The 17,500-nt window shown below is 45.9% G+C and overlaps 1 pseudogene; it reads right to left on the bottom strand.

The window, feature by feature from the left end:
- LOC124019559 overlaps positions 1 to 13,399 on the bottom strand; it is a 47,522-nt pseudogene extending 34,123 nt beyond the window's left edge.
- Between the last annotated feature and the right edge of the window lie 4,101 nt (positions 13,400 to 17,500).

Raw genomic sequence — 17,500 nt, forward strand, 5'->3', positions numbered from 1 at the left:
CCAGACAGACAGGTATGACCAGACAGACAGGTATGAACAGACAGACAGGTATGACCAGACAGACAGGTATGAACAGACAGACAGACAGACAGACAACAGACAGACAGACAGACAGACAGACAGACAGACAGACAGGTATTAACAGACAGACAGGTATGACAGACAGACAGACAGACAGTAGACAGACAGACAGACAGGTAGACAGACAGACAGACAGACAGTACAGACAGACAGACAGACAGACAGGTATGAACAGACAGACAGACAGGTATTAACAGACAGACAGGTATGAACAGATAGACAGGTATTAACAGACAGACAGGTATAACAGACAGACAGGTATGACCAGACAGACAGGTATGACCAGACAGACAGGTATGAACAGACAGACAGGTATGACCAGACAGACAGGTATGACCAGACAGACAGGTATGAACAGACAGACACAGACAGACAGACAGACAGACAGACAGACAGACAGACAGACAGACAGACAGACAGACAGACAGACAGACAGGTATGAACAGATAGACAGGTATGAACAGACAGACAGACAGACAGACAGACAGACAGACAGACAGACAGACAGACAGACAGACAGACAGACAGACAGACAGACAGACAGACAGACAGACAGACAGGTATGAACAGACAGACAGACAGACAGACAGACAGACAGACAGACAGGTATGAACAGACAGACAGATAGACAGACAGGTATGACCAGACAGACAGGTATTAACAGATAGACAGGTATGAACAGATAGACAGGTATGACCAGACAGACAGGTATGACCAGACAGACAGGTATGAACAGACAGACAGGTATGAACAGACAGACAGGTAAATACACAGACAGGTATTACCAGACAGACAGGTATGAACAGACAGACAGGTATGAACAGACAGACAGGTATTAACAGACAGACAGGTATGACCAGACAGACAGGTAAATACACAGACAGGTATTACCAGACAGACAGGTATGAACAGACAGACAGGTATGAACAGACAGACAGGTATGAACAGACAGACAGACAGACAGGTATGACCAGACAGACAGGTATGAACAGACAGACAGGTATTAACAGACAGACAGGTATGAACAGACAGAGGGTATGACCAGACAGACAGGTATGAACAGACAGCAGACAGACAGACAGACAGACAGACAGACAGACATAGACAGACAGACAGACAGACAGACAGACAGACAGACAGACAGACAGACAGACAGACAGGTATGAACAGACAGACAGACAGGTATGACCAGACAGACAGGTATGAACAGATAGACAGGTATTAACAGACATACAGACAGGTATGACCAGACAGACAGGTATGACCAGACAGACAGGTATGAACAGACAGACAGGTATGACCAGACAGACAGGTATGACCAGACAGACAGGTATGACCAGACAGGTTACTTCAGGTTACGTTACAGGTAACTACAGGCATATCCAGGTAGGTTACTCACCCATGAACGTGCTGGAGATGTACTCAGACACCTGGTTTATACTCATCTCTGATGGTGAGACAGCTCCCTGTTTAACATCCTCTTAAACTGTGGGTGGGAGGGAGGGAGGGAGGGAGGGAGGGAGGGAGGGAGGGAGGGGGGAGAAAATGGGGGAAAAAGGGGGAAAAGGGGGAGGGAGGGAGGGATGGTTGGGTTGAGGGGGACAAAATGGGGGAAAAAGGTTGAGGTTAGGGAGGGATGGTTGTGTTGTGGGGAGGGAGGGATCATGGTTGTGAGGGTGGTTATAAAATGGTTGTGAAAAGGGGGGTTATATCATGGTTGTGTTGTGGTTACATCATGGTTGTGTTGTGGGAGCAGTTTGAGGATGTTTTTGTAGGGTTAGTCAGTTCACTGTTCATAATGTGTTGAAGCTTGGTGAGATTATTATGTTCTGTTGTGGTTACATCATGGTTGTGTTGTGGTTTCATCATGGTTGTGTTGTGGTTACATCATGGTTGTGTTGTGGTTACATCATGGTTGTGTTGTGGTTTCATCATGGTTGTGTTGTGGTTATATCATGGTTGTGTTGTGGTTTCATCATGGTTGTGTTGTGGTTATATCATGGTTGTGTTGTGGTTATATCATGGTTGTGTTGTGGTTATATCATGGTTGTGTTGTGGTTATATCATGGTTGTGTTGTGGTTATATCATGGTTGTGTTGTGGTTTCATCATGGTTGTGTTGTGGTTTCATCATGGTTGTGTTGTGGCTATATCATGGTTGCGTTGTGGTTATATCATGGTTGTGTTGTGGTTATATCATGGTTGTGTTGTGGTTTCATCATGGTTGTGTTGTGGTTACATCATGGTTGTGTTGTGGTTTCATCATGGTTGTGTTGTGGTTTCATCATGGTTGTGTTGTGGTTACATCATGGTTGTGTTGTGGTTATATCATGGTTGTGTTGTGGTTATATCATGGTTGTGTTGTGGTTATATCATGGTTGTGTTGTGGTTCATCATGGTTGTGTTGTGGTTATATCATGGTTGTGTTGTGGTTATATCATGGTTGTGTTGTGGTTATATCATGGTTGTGTTGTGGTTTATCATGGTTGTGTTGTGGTTTCATCATGGTTGTGTTGTGGTTACATCATGGTTGTGTTGTGGTTATATCATGGTTGTGTTGTGGTTACATCATGGTTGTGTTGTGGTTATATCATGGTTGTGTTGTGGTTATATCATGGTTGTGTTGTGGTTATATCATGGTTGTGTTGTGGTTATATCATGGTTGTGTTGTGGTTATCATCATGGTTGTGTTGTGGTTCATCATGGTTGTGTTGTGGTTTCATCATGGTTGTGTTGTGGTTTCATCATGGTTGTGTTGTGGTTACATCATGGTTGTGTTGTGGTTACAAATCATGGTTGTGTTGTGGTTATATCATGGTTGTGTTGTGGTTATATCATGGTTGTGTTGTGGTTATATCATGGTTGTGTTGTATATTATATCATGGTTGGTTGTGGTTATATCATGGTTGTGTTGTGGTTATATCATGGTTGTGTTGTGGTTTCATCATGGTTGTGTTGTGGTTTCATCATGGTTGTGTTGTGGTTGCATCATGGTTGTGTTGTGGTTATATCATGGTTGTGTTGTGGTTACATCATGGTTGTGTTGTGGTTATATCATGGTTGTGTTGTGGTTAAATCAGATTGTGTTGCAGGTTATATCATGGTTGTGATTGTGGTTAGCATCATGGTTGTGTTGTGGTTACATCATGGTTGTGTTGTGGTTACCTGGTTGTGTTGTGGTTATATCATGGCCTATGGGGTTTCCTGGTCTAAAGTAGATTGTGGTATACATCATGGGGCCCTGGTTGTGATTATATCAGGTTGTGTTGTGGTTATATCATGGTTGTGTTGTGGTTATATCATGGTTGTGTTGTGATTTCATCATGGTTGTGTTGTGGTTATATCATGGTTGTGTTGTGGTTATATCATGGTTGTGTTGTGGTTACATCATGGTTGTGTTGTGGTTATATCATGGTTGTGTTGTGGTTATATCATGGTTGTGTTGTGGTTATATCATGGTTGAGTTGTGGTTATATCATGGTTGTGTTGTGGTTATATCATGGTTGTGTTTATATCACAGTAGTACCTTGTTGGAGGCCATATCGCTGACAGAGCGGTGAGTCTGGATGCAGGCCTAGAGAGTCTCTAGCTGGTCCAGACACCAGTCCAGCTCCTCCAGAGTGTCTGTAGCCAGCTGCTCATACTGTTGATCTGATAGAGCTGCTCTGGGGTTGTGGGGCGCGCAGGCTGGCACCGCCCAGTGGAGACCTCCTGTGGACAAGACAGAGAATTACACCAACCAGTGTTGGGGTTAGTCATGATAAGCAAATTAACATTGTCTGGGAGTGAAGTTCAGACTGAGGGAGGAGGGAGAGAGAGGGGGCAGTATTAAACATTGGTGTTATACAATTAGCCCATTGAAAGGCCCACAGACAGCCAATTACATCCAGATCTAGGATTTAGTCCACGACCTAGAGGGGCCCTGGAAAAAGTAGATCACTAGATAGCAGGCCTATGGGGCCCTGGTCTAAAGTAGATCACTATATAGCAGGCCTATGGGGCCCTGGTCTAAAGTAGATCACTATATAGCAGGCCTATTAGGGAGAGGTCTAAAGTAGATCACTATATAGCAGGGATGGCAGCCCTGGTCTGTTAGAAACAGTTAGATCACTATATAGCAGGCCTATGGGGTCCTGGTCTAAAGTAGATCACTATATAGCAGGCCTATGGTCCAAAGTAGTGGACTATATAGCATTAGGATGCAGACCAGCTGAGAGAGTTTTGATTGACAGGAGAGAGAGAGACTTGAGAGTTGAGCATGGAGAGAGGAGAGAGAGACAGGAGAGAGTGTTAGAAACACAGAGAGAGAGTGTTAGAAACAGAGAGCAAAGCGAGACAGAGTATATTAGGATATGTAGTCATGATAATGCAAATTAGACAATGGATAGAGAGAGAGAGAGAGAAAGAGAAAGAGAGAGAGAGAGAGAGAGAGAGAGAGAGAGAGAGAGAGAGAGAGAGAGAGAGAGAGAGAGAGAGAGAAGAGAGAAGAGAGAGAGAGAGAGAGAGAGAGAGAGAGAGAGAGAGAGAGAGAGACAGAGTATATTAGGATATGTAGTCATGATAATGCAAATTAGCCAATGGAGAGAGAGAGAGAGAGAGAGAGAGAGACAGAGAGAGAGGATATGTAGTCAGATAGAGAGAGAGTGTTAGAGAAGAGAGAGAGAGAGAGAGAGTATATTAGGATATGTAGATGATAATGCAAATTAGCCAAGAGAGAGAGAGAGAGAGAGAGAGAGAGAGAGAGAGAGAGAGAGAGAGTGTTAGAAACACAGAGAGAGAGTGTTAGAAACAGAGAGAGAGCGAGACAGAGTATATTAGGATATGTAGTCATGATAATGCAAATTAGCCAATGGATAGAGAGAGAGAGAGAAAGAGAAAGAGAGAGAGAGAGACAGAGAGAGAGAGAGAGAGAGTGGGTGAGTGTTAGAAACAGAGAGAGAGAGTGTTAGAAACAGAGAGAGAGCGAGACAGAGTATATTAGGATATGTAGTCATGATAATGCAAATTAGCCAATGGATAGAGAGAGAGAGAGAAAGAGAAAGAGAGAGAGAGAGACAGAGAGAGAGAGAGAGAGAGTGGGTGAGTGTTAGAAACAGAGAGAGAGAGTGTTAGAAACAGAGAGAGAGAGAGAGAGAGTGGGTGAGTGTTAGAGACAGAGAAGGAGATTAATAAAGACAGAGTGTATTAAGATATGTAGTCATGATAATGTCAATTGGCCAATGGTTTGACTCAGACACACACTGACACTCTCCCTCCCCCCATCTCACCCTTCGCTGGCGATAGAATTGCGTGAGACTGAGTTTTTGGGGGACATGTCGTAGTCAGAGTCTGACCGGTAGAGGAAGGACTCTCGTCGACCCCCCTGGGGGAAGGAAGGGTGCAGGGTCAGGCTGGGACTCTGGGAGCCAAGAGGGGTATGGCCCGGAGACACCCCGTTCTCCAGCTCACTGAGAGGTTGGGGAAGAGACAGACAGACACTATGATTATTATATTATGACAAACCAATCTCCACCTGGAACCTACTGAAGGGGGGGGGGGAGAAAGGGTGACCACATTTAAAATACCCAAATGCGGGACAACAGAATGATTTTACGGGACAGTGTGGCCAACAATAATACAACACGTTGACCGAGGTCTTCACGTTTTTACCAGTGACTTGTCCAAACTGCATCTGCATTTCAATCGTTTGATTCTCAATCTGTTTCAATGGGAATATTCATTCATATCTTCCTCAACTACTGTCTGGTGAGAACATCAGAGCAGATGGTGTTCACAAACTATAGCCCAGGGCTGTCCAACCCTCTTCCTGGAGATCTACTGTCCTGTACCTTCAGTCCAACCCTCTTCCTGGAGATCTACTGTCCTGTACGTTCAGTCCAACCCTCTTCCTGGAGATCTACTGTCCTGTACCTTCAGTCCAACCCTCTTCCTGGAGATCTACTGTCCTGTACGTTCAGTCCAACCCTCTTCCTGGAGATCTACTGTCCTGTACGTTCAGTCCAACCCTCTTCCTGGAGATCTACTGTCCTGTACCTTCAGTCCAACCCTCTTCCTGGAGATCTACTGTCCTGTACCTTCTGTCCAACCCTCTTCCTGGAGATCTACTGTCCTGTACGTTCAGTCCAACCCTCTTCCTGGAGATCTACTGTCCTGTACGTTCAGTCCAACCCTCTTCCTGGAGATCTACTGTCCTGTACCTTCAGTCCAACCCTCTTCCTGGAGATCTACTGTCCTGTACCTTCAGTCCAACCCTCTTCCTGGAGATCTACTGTCCTGTACCTTCTGTCCAACCCTCTTCCTGGAGATCTACTGTCCTGTACGTTCAGTCCAACCCTCTTCCTGGAGATCTACTGTCCTGTACCTTCAGTCCAACCCTCTTCCTGGAGATCTACTGTCCTGTAGGTTTTCAGTCCAACCCTCTGGGATGCAGAGGGGCAGGGACGTGGGGCGTGTGTGTGCGTATGTGTGTGTGTGTGTTACCTGTCTGTGTCTGCAGGTGTGATGGCGATGCGTGGTGGGATGCAGAGGGGCAGGGACGTGGGGCGTGGCATGTTACTCAGGATCTCAGGGGAGCGTGTCCTGTCTCGGGGGCGGAGCCAACACGGAACCTGAATGGACGATAGGATTGATTGATTAACCAAGTAACCAATATGATAGAGTTTATGAAACCAGGTAAGTCTCTTTTGCAATAATAGCCTGTCAGGAAGCATAATAACAAAACTCTCCTTCCGATACACTCACATTGGTTGTGATACAACTAATATAAGTTTGTCTGCACCAAAACGTTCACACCACTATTGTGCCACGTCTCCAAAACACTTGTGTAAATATCTTTGTGCAAGAAAACTCTCAGGTTTGATCGCAAGTAACTGTTGTGTATCGCACTGCTGATGAAATCCAGAGAATGTTTCTGCTGTAAAAACATTCATATTCTTTCTACTGTTTTTACCTGCAAACTGGAGGCCAGCCTCCTGCTCCTCCCCATGCGTAGCTCCGCCCCCAGAGTGGCTCCTGACGTGTAGGAGCTGCTGTAGAGCCCTGACTCCGCCTTCTCAGCACAGCCTGACGAATCAGTGTCATTATCCTGGGGAAACTGAATGACAGGAAGCAAAGAGGGTAATCTACGGAATGACAGGAAGCAAAGAGGGTAATCTACGGAATGACAGGAAGCAAAGAGGGTAATCTACGGAATGACAGGAAGCAAAGAGGGTAATCTACTGAATGACAGGAAGCAAAGAGGGTAATCTACGGAATGACAGGAAGCAAAGAGGGTAATCTACGGAATGACAGGAAGCAAAGAGGGTAATGCTACTGAATGACAGGAAGCAAAGGGTAATCTACTGAATGACAGGAAGCAAAGAGGGTAATCTATGGAATGACAGGAAGCAAAGAGGGTAATCTACTGAATTACAGGAAGCATTGAGGGTAATCTACTGAATGACAGGAAGCATAGAGAGTAATCTACTGAATGACAGGAAGCAAAGGGTAATCTACTGAATGACAGGAAGCATCGAGGGTAATCTACTGAATGACAGGAAGCAAAGGGTAATCTACTGAATGACAGGAAGCAAAGGGTAATCTACTGAATGACAGGAAGCAAAGAGGGTAATCTACGGAATGACAGGAAGCAAAGAGGGTAATCTACTGAATGACAGGAAGCAAAGAGGGTAATCTACGGAATGACAGGAAGCAAAGAGGGTAATCTACGGAATGACAGGAAGCAAAGAGGGTAATCTACTGAATGACAGGAAGCAAAGAGGGTAATCTACGGAATGACAGGAAGCAAAGAGGGTAATCTACGGAATGACAGGAAGCAAAGAGGGTAATCTACGGAATGACAGGAAGCATAGAGGGTAATGCTACTGAATGACAGGAAGCAAAGGGTAATCTACTGAATGACAGGAAGCAAAGAGGGTAATCTATGGAATGACAGGAAGCAAAGAGGGTAATCTACTGAATTACAGGAAGCATTGAGGGTAATCTACTGAATGACAGGAAGCATAGAGAGTAATGCTACTGAATGACAGGAAGCAAAGGGTAATCTACTGAATGACAGGAAGCAAAGAGGGTAATCTACTGAATGACAGGAAGCAAAGAGGGTAATCTACTGAATGACAGGAAGAATCGAGGGTAATGTTACTGAATGACAGAAAGAATCGAGGGTAATGTTACTGTATGACAGGAAGCATAGAATGGAATGTTATGTGAATGACAGGAAGCATAGAGGGTAATGTTACTGAATGACAGGAAGCATAGAATGGAATGTTATGTGAATGACAGGAAGCATAGAGGGTAATGTTACTGAATGACAGGAAGCATAGAATGGAATGTTATGTGAATGACAGGAAGCATAGAATGGAATGTTATGTGAATGACAGGCAACATAGAATGGAATGTTATGTGAATGACAGGAAACATAGAATGGAATGTTATGTGAATGACAGGCAACATAGAATGGAATGTTATGTGAATGACAGGAAGCATAGAATGGAATGTTATGTGAATGACAGGAAGCATAGAATGGAATGTTATGTGAATGACAGGAAGCATAGAGGGTAATATTATTTATTATGTGAGCTCACTAAATTGAGATTTAGAGAGGATGCATGCTGGTCTATGGCACCCCATATCTCTGTGTGTGTGTGTGTGTGTGTGTGTGTGTGTGTGTGTGTGTGTGTGTGTGTGTGTGTGCGTGCGTGCGTGCGTGCGTGCGTGCGTGCGTGCGTGCGTGCGTGCGTGCGTGCGTGCGTGCGTGCGTGCGTGTGTGTGTGTGTGTGTTGTGTATAAGCCCTCTACAGAGAGAGTGTGATCTGCACTGCAGCAGCGTAGCAACAGAACACAGGGGGAATGGAAGGCAGGCTGCTAGTTGCTAGGCAACACTGTTCCATGTTCCATGTCTCAGTCTCTAGTTGTCCAAAGCTACAGATGTAAAGAGATGCTTCACTGTTGTTATTGTAGAGGCCACACACACACACACACACACACACACACACACACACACACACACACACACACACACACACACACACACACACACACACACACACACACACACACACACACACACACACACACACACACACACACACACACACACACACACACACACACACACACACACACACACACAGTCTACTACCACAGAAGGCAGTCTTGAGGTCAGTGGATGGAAGGGAATCCATCCATTAAGAAGAGGAAGTCCTGAGACTGTAGTCCAGGGACAGTCCAGTCAATAGATCTCCACGCTGTGTGTTTACCCTACAAACGTCTGTGTGTTCCTGTGTCTCATGTGTGTGTGTGTGTCTGTGTGTGTCTGTGTGTGTCTGTGTGTGTCTGTGAGTGTCTGTGTGTGTGTGTGTGTGTGTGTCTGTGTCTGTGTGTGTGTGTTTGTGTTTGTGTGTGTGTGTTACCTCCTCTTCTCCGGCCAGCGACAGACGCTGCACGCTGCGACTCTTCTTCATAGTGATTGGCTGATTGTTCTTTTTGGCCCCTCCCCCGGTGCGGACGGGACCAGAACCCAAACAGCACAGCAGCTGGAGAGCCAGGACCAGAGGGGTCTGGGGTTACAGGTCAGGGGTTAGAGGTTAGGGGTCAGACCAGCCAGGGTCAGACCGGGCCACAACCACGGGTCACGCCCCCATCGGACTCAGCAGCCAATCACCACGCGCCAACGTCTCAGTCCTCCACAAGCTCTGATTGGCTGGAATCCTGGTTCCTCTAAAATCCCCAAGTGTGTAATCCAGTGAGATGGTGAGGTTAGTAATCTGCAGTCCGATTGGTTGCTTGGAAACAGCGATGAACCCTCGCCATCCTCCGGATTTGTTCTGGACCAGCAATCCTGTATCTGATTGGTTCGTCGGATTCTGGTTCCGTAGGTTCTGTGGGATGCAGAGTGAGACACCTGCGTGTGATTGGTTCATCTGTGCAACGGAACACCAAAATGTGTAGAATCCTAGCTCTGATTGGTTGAACGGTGCATCCCTGACATGACTGCCACTGTAACCCTGGTTTTGATTGGCCGGTGTATCAGACAACAGGTCAGTGTCCTGGACAAAGAGGAACACTGTAGACAGAGAGCAGAGCATGACATTGGTAAAAACATCCATATTAAAAACACAGTCTGAATCCCAAATTACACCTTATCCCCTATATAGTGCACTCCTTCTGACCAGGATGCTAGAGTACTCCTTCTGACCAGGATGCTTCCTATAGAACTCCTTTTGACCAGGATGCTAGAGAACTCCTTCTGACCAGGATGCTAGAGAACTCCTTTGACCAGGATGCTAGAGAACTCCTTTGACCAGGATGCTAGAGTACTCCTTTGACCAGGATGCTAGAGAACTCCTTTAACCAGGATGCTACTCCTTCTGACCAGGATGCTAGAGAACTCCTTCTGACCAGGATGCTAGAGAACTCCTTTTGACCAGGATGCTAGAGTACTCCTTTTGACCAGGATGCTAGAGAACTCCTTTTGACCAGGATGCTAGAGTACTCCTTTAACCAGGATGCTAGAGTACTCCTTTAACCAGGATGCTAGAGTACTCCTTTTGACCAGGATGCTAGAGTACTCCTTCTGACCAGGATGCTAGAGTACTCCTTTTGACCAGGATGCTAGAGAACTCCTTTTGACCAGGATGCTAGAGTACTCCTTTGACCAGGATGCTAGAGTACTCCTTTTGACCAGGATGTACTCCTTTAACCAGGATGCTAGAGAACTCCTTTTGACCAGGATGCTAGAGTACTCCTTTTGACCAGGATGCTAGAGTACTCCTTCTGACCAGGATGCTAGAGTACTCCTTTGACCAGGATGCTAGAGTACTCCTTTGACCAGGATGCTAGAGTACTCCTTTTGACCAGGATGCTAGAGTACTCCTTTTGACCAGGATGCTAGAGTACTCCTTTTGACCAGGATTGTACTCCTTTGACCAGGATGCTTTTGACCAGGAGAACTTTTCCAGGATTTACTCTTTTGACCAGGATGCTAGAGTACTCCTTTTTGTACTCCTTTTGACTTTTGACCAGGATGCTAGAGTACTCCTTTTGACCAGGATGCTGACCAGGATGCTAGAGTACTCCTTTGACCAGGATGCTAGAGTACTCCTTTTGACCAGGATGCTAGAGTACTCCTTTTGACCAGGATTGACCAGGATGCTTTTGACCAGGATGAACTCCTTTTGACCAGGATGCTAGAGTACTCCTTTTACCAGGATGCTAGAGTACTTTGACCAGGATGCTAGAGTACTCCTTCTGACCAGGATGCTAGAGTACTCCTTTTGACCAGGATGCTAGAGTACTCCTTTTGACCAGGATGCTAGAGTACTCCTTTGACCAGGATGCTAGAGTACTCCTTTTGACCAGGATGCTTTTGACCAGGATGCTAGAGTACTCCTTTAACCAGGATGCTAGAGTACTCCTTTAACCAGGATAGAGCTTTTGACCAGGATGCTAGAGTACTCCTTTTGACCAGGATGCTAGAGTACTCCTTTTGACACACACACACACACACACACACACACACACACACACACACACACACACACACACACACACACACACACACACACACACACACACACACACACACACACACACACACACACACACACACACACATCCTGAGGCAGCTGACTATACACAGTACAACATCCCCGTGTAGCTAGCCTCTACAATACAGCATCACCATGTAGCTATCCTCTACAATACAGCATCACCGTGTAGCTAGCCTCCACAATACAGCATCACCATGTAGCTATCCTCTACAATACAGCATCACCATGTAGCTAGCCTCTACAATACAGCATCACCATGTAGCTAGCCTCTACAATACAGCATCACCGTGTAGCTAGCCTCTACAATACAGCATCAGCATGTAGCTAGCCTCTACAATACAGCATCACCGTGTAGCTAGCCTCCACAATACAGCATCACCGTGTAGCTAGCCTCCACAATACAGCATCACCATGTAGCTAGCTATCCTCCACAATACAGCATCACCATGTAGCTAACCTCCACAATACAGCATCACCATGTAGCTAACCTCCACAATACAGCATCAGCATGTAGCTATCCTCTACAATACAGCATCACCGTGTAGCTAGCCTCCACAATACAGCATCACCATGTAGCTAGCCTCTACAATACAGCATCACCATGTAGCTAGCCTACACAATACAGCATCACCATGTAGCTAGCTAGCCTCCACAATACAGCATCACCACGTAGCTAGCCTCCACAATACAGCATCACCATGTAGCTAACCTCCACAATACAGCATCACCGTGTAGCTAGCCTCCACAATACAGCATCACCATGTAGCTATCCTCCACAATACAGCATCACCATGTAGCTAGCTTCCACAATACAGCATCACCATGTAGCTAGTTAGCCTCCACAATACAGCATCACCATGTAGCTAGCCTCCACAATACAGCATCACCATGTAGCTAGCCTCCACAATACAGCATCAGCATGTAGCTAGCTAGCCTCCACAATACAGCATCACCATGTAGCTAGCTAGCCTCCACAATACAGCATCACCATGTAGCTAGCCTCCACAATACAGCATCACCATGTAGCTAGCCTCCACAATACAGCATCACCATGTAGCTAGCCTCCACAATACAGCATCACCATGTAGCTAGCCTCCACAATACAGCATCACCATGTAGCTAGCCTCCACAATACAGCATCACCATGTAGCTAGCTAGCCTCCACAATACAGCATCACCATGTAGCTAGCTAGCCTCCACAATACAGCATCAGCAGGTAGCTAGCCTCCACAATACAGCATCACCATGTAGCTAGCCCCTACAATACAGCATCACCATGTAGCTAGCTAGCCTCCACAATACAGCATCAGCAGGTAGCTAGCTAGCCTCCATCAATTCTGCTACTATAGTTTCCCCTACACACAACATGGACACAACACACACCCACACCATAGACACACACCACACACACACTCACGACTGGCACGTTGATTATACGTGGTCTACCCTTTTAACGTCACATGTCATTCTACACACGCAATGCTAACGACATCTGTCACACACACACACACACACACACACACACACACACACACACACACACACACACACACACACACACACACACACACACACACACACACACACACACACACACACACACACACACACACACACACACACACTGCAGGGGGAGAAAACACCACTCACCTTGATGGTTCAAGATCAATGGAGAGATGCGCTCAGCCTCCACTCTCTGTCTCGGTTTCCCTCCTCTCTCTGACGCTTTCTCTCCCTTGCTCTATATCTCTGTCTTCCTCTCTCTCTCTCTCTCTCTCTCTCTCTCTCTCTCTCTCTCTCTCTCTCTCTCTCTCTCTCTCTCTCCCTTGCTCTATATCCCTCTGTCTATCTCTCTCTCCCTCCCTCCCTCTCTCTTTCTCTCTCTCTCTCTCTCTCTCTCTCTCTCTCTCTCTCTCTCTCTCTCTCTCTCTCTCTCTCTCTCTCTCCCTCTCTTCCCTTCCCCTCTTTCTCGCTCTCTCTCTCTCCCTTGCTCGAAATCTCTGTCTTCCTCTCCCTCTCTGTCTTCCTCTCCTTCTCTCTCTCTCTCTCTCCCTTCCCCTCTCTCTCTCTCTCTCTCTCTCTCTCTCTCTCTCTCCCTCCCCTCTCTCTCTCTCTCTGCAGAGACCAGTGTGTCACAGTGAAGAAAGAGAAATGCCTGGCAGACTCATGTATAATACCCACAGCTCCACCAGCTACCCCCTCCCTCTTTCTACAGTGGTCTCCCCTAATACCCCCTCACCCCCCCCCATCTACAGTGGTCTCCCCCAACACCCCCTCACCCCCCCATCTACAGTGGTCTCCCCCAATACCCCCTCACCCTTTTCTCCCCCTTCCCTCTTTCTACAGCGGTCTCCCTAATCCCCCTGATGAGACACATCCCTCCTCTATTATATACACACAAACACACATGCACACACACACACTTGAGCTCGATGCAGTACTGCCTAGTTGGATGGGGAGAGGAAAAGTTAAACCCAAACCTGCCCCATCTCACATTCACTCTCTCACTCACTCTCACTCTCACTCAAACATTCTTTCACTCACTCTCACTCACTCACTCTCTCTCTCACTCTCACTCATACATTCTCTCACATTCACTCACTCTCTCACTCTCTCACTCACTCACTCACTCACTCACTCACTCACTCACTCACTCACTCACTCACTCACTCACTCACTCACTCACTCTCACTCAAACATTCTCTCACTCACTGTCACTCACCCACTCTCAGTTTCACTCATACATTCTCACACTCTCACACTCTCTCTCTCTCTCTCACTCACTCACTCACTCACTCACTCACTCTCTCTCTCACTCTCACTCAAACATTCTCTCACTCACTGTCACTCACCCACTCTCAGTTTCACTCATACATTCTCACACTCTCACACTCTCTCTCACTCACTCACTCACTCACTCACTCACTCACTCACTCACTCACTCACTCACTCACTCACTCACTCACTCACTCTCTCTCACTCACTCACTCAAACATTCTCTCACATTCACTCTCTCTCTCACCCACTCTCAGTTTCACTCATACATTCTCTCACATTCACTCTCAGTTTCACTCATACATTCTCTCACTCACTCACTCAAACATTCTCTCACATTCACTCTCTCTCTCACCCACTCTCAGTTTCACTCATACATTCTCTCACTCACTCACTCAAACATTCTCTCACATTCACTCTCTCTCTCACTCACTCTCAGTTTCACTCATACATTCTCACACTCTCTCTGTCTGTAGCTTATGCCTGCCCATACTATAACTCCACCACCACCATGGGGCACATCGCCATACACGCTGTCTGCCATCTGCCCGGGTGCAGTTTAAACCGGGATTTATCCGTGAAGAGCACACTTCTCCAGCGTGCCAGTGGCCATCGAAGGTGAGCATTTGCCCACTAAAGTCAGTTACAATGCCGACCTGCAGTCAGGTCAAGACCCTGGTGAGGACGACGAGCACCCAGATGAGCTTACATGAGGCAGGTTTCTGACAGTTTGTGCAGAAATTCTTCAGTGCACCCACAGTTTCATCAGCTGTCCAGGTGGCGGGTCTCAGACGATCCCGCAAGTGAAGAACCCGGATGTGGTCCTGGGCTGGTGTGGTTACACGTGGTCTGCATTTGTGAGACCGGTTGGACGTATTGCCAAATTCTCTAAAATGACGTTGAGGCGGCTCATGGTAGAGAAATTAACATTACATTTTCTGCCAACAGCTCTGGTGGACATTCCTGCAGTCAGCATGCCATTTGCACACTCCCTCAAAACTTGTGACATCAGTGGCATTGTGTTGTGTGACAAAACTGCACATTTTAGAGTGGCCTTTTATTGTCCCCGGCACAAGGTGCACCTGTGTAGTGATCATGCTGTTTAATCAGCTTCTTGATATGCCACACCTGTCAGGTGGATAGATTACCATGGCTTTTTTGTGAGTACAGAACATTTTTGGGATCTTTTATTTCAGCTCATGAAACATGGGACCATCATTTTACATGTTGCAGTATATTTTTATTCAGTATATATACACACAAACATCTCTCCCCCTCACTCACTTCCTTAAAGGAACCCTCCATTCAGATTAAGGTGAATGCACCAATTTGTAAGTCGCTCTGGATAAGAGCGTCTGCTAAATGACTTAAATGTAAATGTAAATGTGACTGCTCAGAAGAATGAATGAATGAATAGCCCCACTCAGCCCTCTTTGAGGATGAATGAATGAACAGCTCCACTCAGCTCTCTTTGAGGATGAATGAATGAACAGCTCCACTCAGCCCTCTTTGAGGATGAATGAATGAACAGCTCCACTCAGCTCTCTTTGAGGATGAATGAATGAACAGCTCCACTCAGCTCTCTTTGAGGATGAATGAATGAACAGCTCCACTCAGCCCTCTTTGAGGATGAATGAATGAACAGCTCCACTCAGCCCTCTTTGAGGATGAATGAATGAACAGCTCCACTCAGCTCTCTTTGAGGATGAATGAATGAACAGCTCCACTCAGCTCTCTTTGAGGATGAATGAATGAACAGCTCCACTCAGCCCTCTTTGAGGATGAATGAATGAACAGCTCCACTCAGCCCTCTTTGAGGATGAATGAATGAACAGCTCCACTCAGCTCTCTTTGAGGATGAATGAATGAACAGCTCCACTCAGCCCTCTTTGAGGATGAATGAATGAACAGCTCCACTCAGCTCTCTTTGAGGATGAATGAATGAACAGCTCCACTCAGCTCTCTTTGAGGATGAATGAATGAACAGCTCCACTCAGCCCTCTTTGAGGATGAATGAACAGCTCCACTCAGCTCTCTTTGAGGATGAATGAATGCTCCAGCAGCCCACTCAGCCCTCTTTGAGGATGAATGAATGAACAGCTCCACTCAGCTCTCTTTGAGGATGAATGAATGAACAGCTCCACTCAGCTCTCTTTGAGGATGAAAATGAATGAACAGCTCCACTCAGCCTCTTTGAGGATGAATGAATGAACAGCTCCACTCAGTACAACTCTTTGATTGGATGAATGAATGAACAGCTCCACTCAGCCCTCTTTGAGGATGAATGAACAGCTCCACTCAGCCCTCTTTGAGAATGAATGAACAGCTCCACTCAGCTCTCTTTGAGGATGAATGAATCTCCAGATTAGACTAGGTTTTGTTTACAGGAGTATTTATGGTCCTGCGCCCAGATGTCTAAGTGATTACTTTCCTCGTGTTAGGGATGCACACAATCACAGCTCATCAACACATCAGGTGTTGCTGATGTGTGCTTATACAGGTTCAGGAGAAATGCTGGGAAAAGGTACTTTCTTGTATACTGGAGCCTCAGAATGGAATGAGTTGCCTCTGCCTATAAAAACAACGTCCTCTCAGTACAACATGTTTTATTGGTCAGTACAACATGTTTTATTGGTCAGTACAACATGTTTTATTGGTCAGTACATGTTTTATTGGTCAGTACAACATGTTTTATTGGTCAGTACAACATGTTTTATTGGTCAGTACATGTTTTATTGGTCAGTACATGTTTTATTGGTCAGTACAACATGTTTTAATTATGTCATTTACAACATGTTTTAGTTGGTCAGTACATGTTTTATTGTCAGTACAACATGTTTTATTGGTCAGTACATGTTTTATTGGTCAGTACATGTTTTATTGGTCAGTACAACATGTTTTATTGGTCAGTACAACATGTTTTATTGGTCAGTACAACATGTTTTATTGGTCAGTACATGTTTTATTGGTCAGTACAACATGTTTTATTGGTCAGTACATGTTTTATTGGTCAGTACAACATGTTTTATTGGTCAGTACAACATGTTTTATTGGTCAGTACAACATGTTTTATTGGTCAGTACAACATGTTTTATT

The sequence above is a fragment of the Oncorhynchus gorbuscha genome, unplaced genomic scaffold (genome assembly GCF_021184085.1).
Source record: "Oncorhynchus gorbuscha isolate QuinsamMale2020 ecotype Even-year unplaced genomic scaffold, OgorEven_v1.0 Un_scaffold_631, whole genome shotgun sequence".
NCBI lineage: Eukaryota > Metazoa > Chordata > Actinopteri > Salmoniformes > Salmonidae > Oncorhynchus > Oncorhynchus gorbuscha.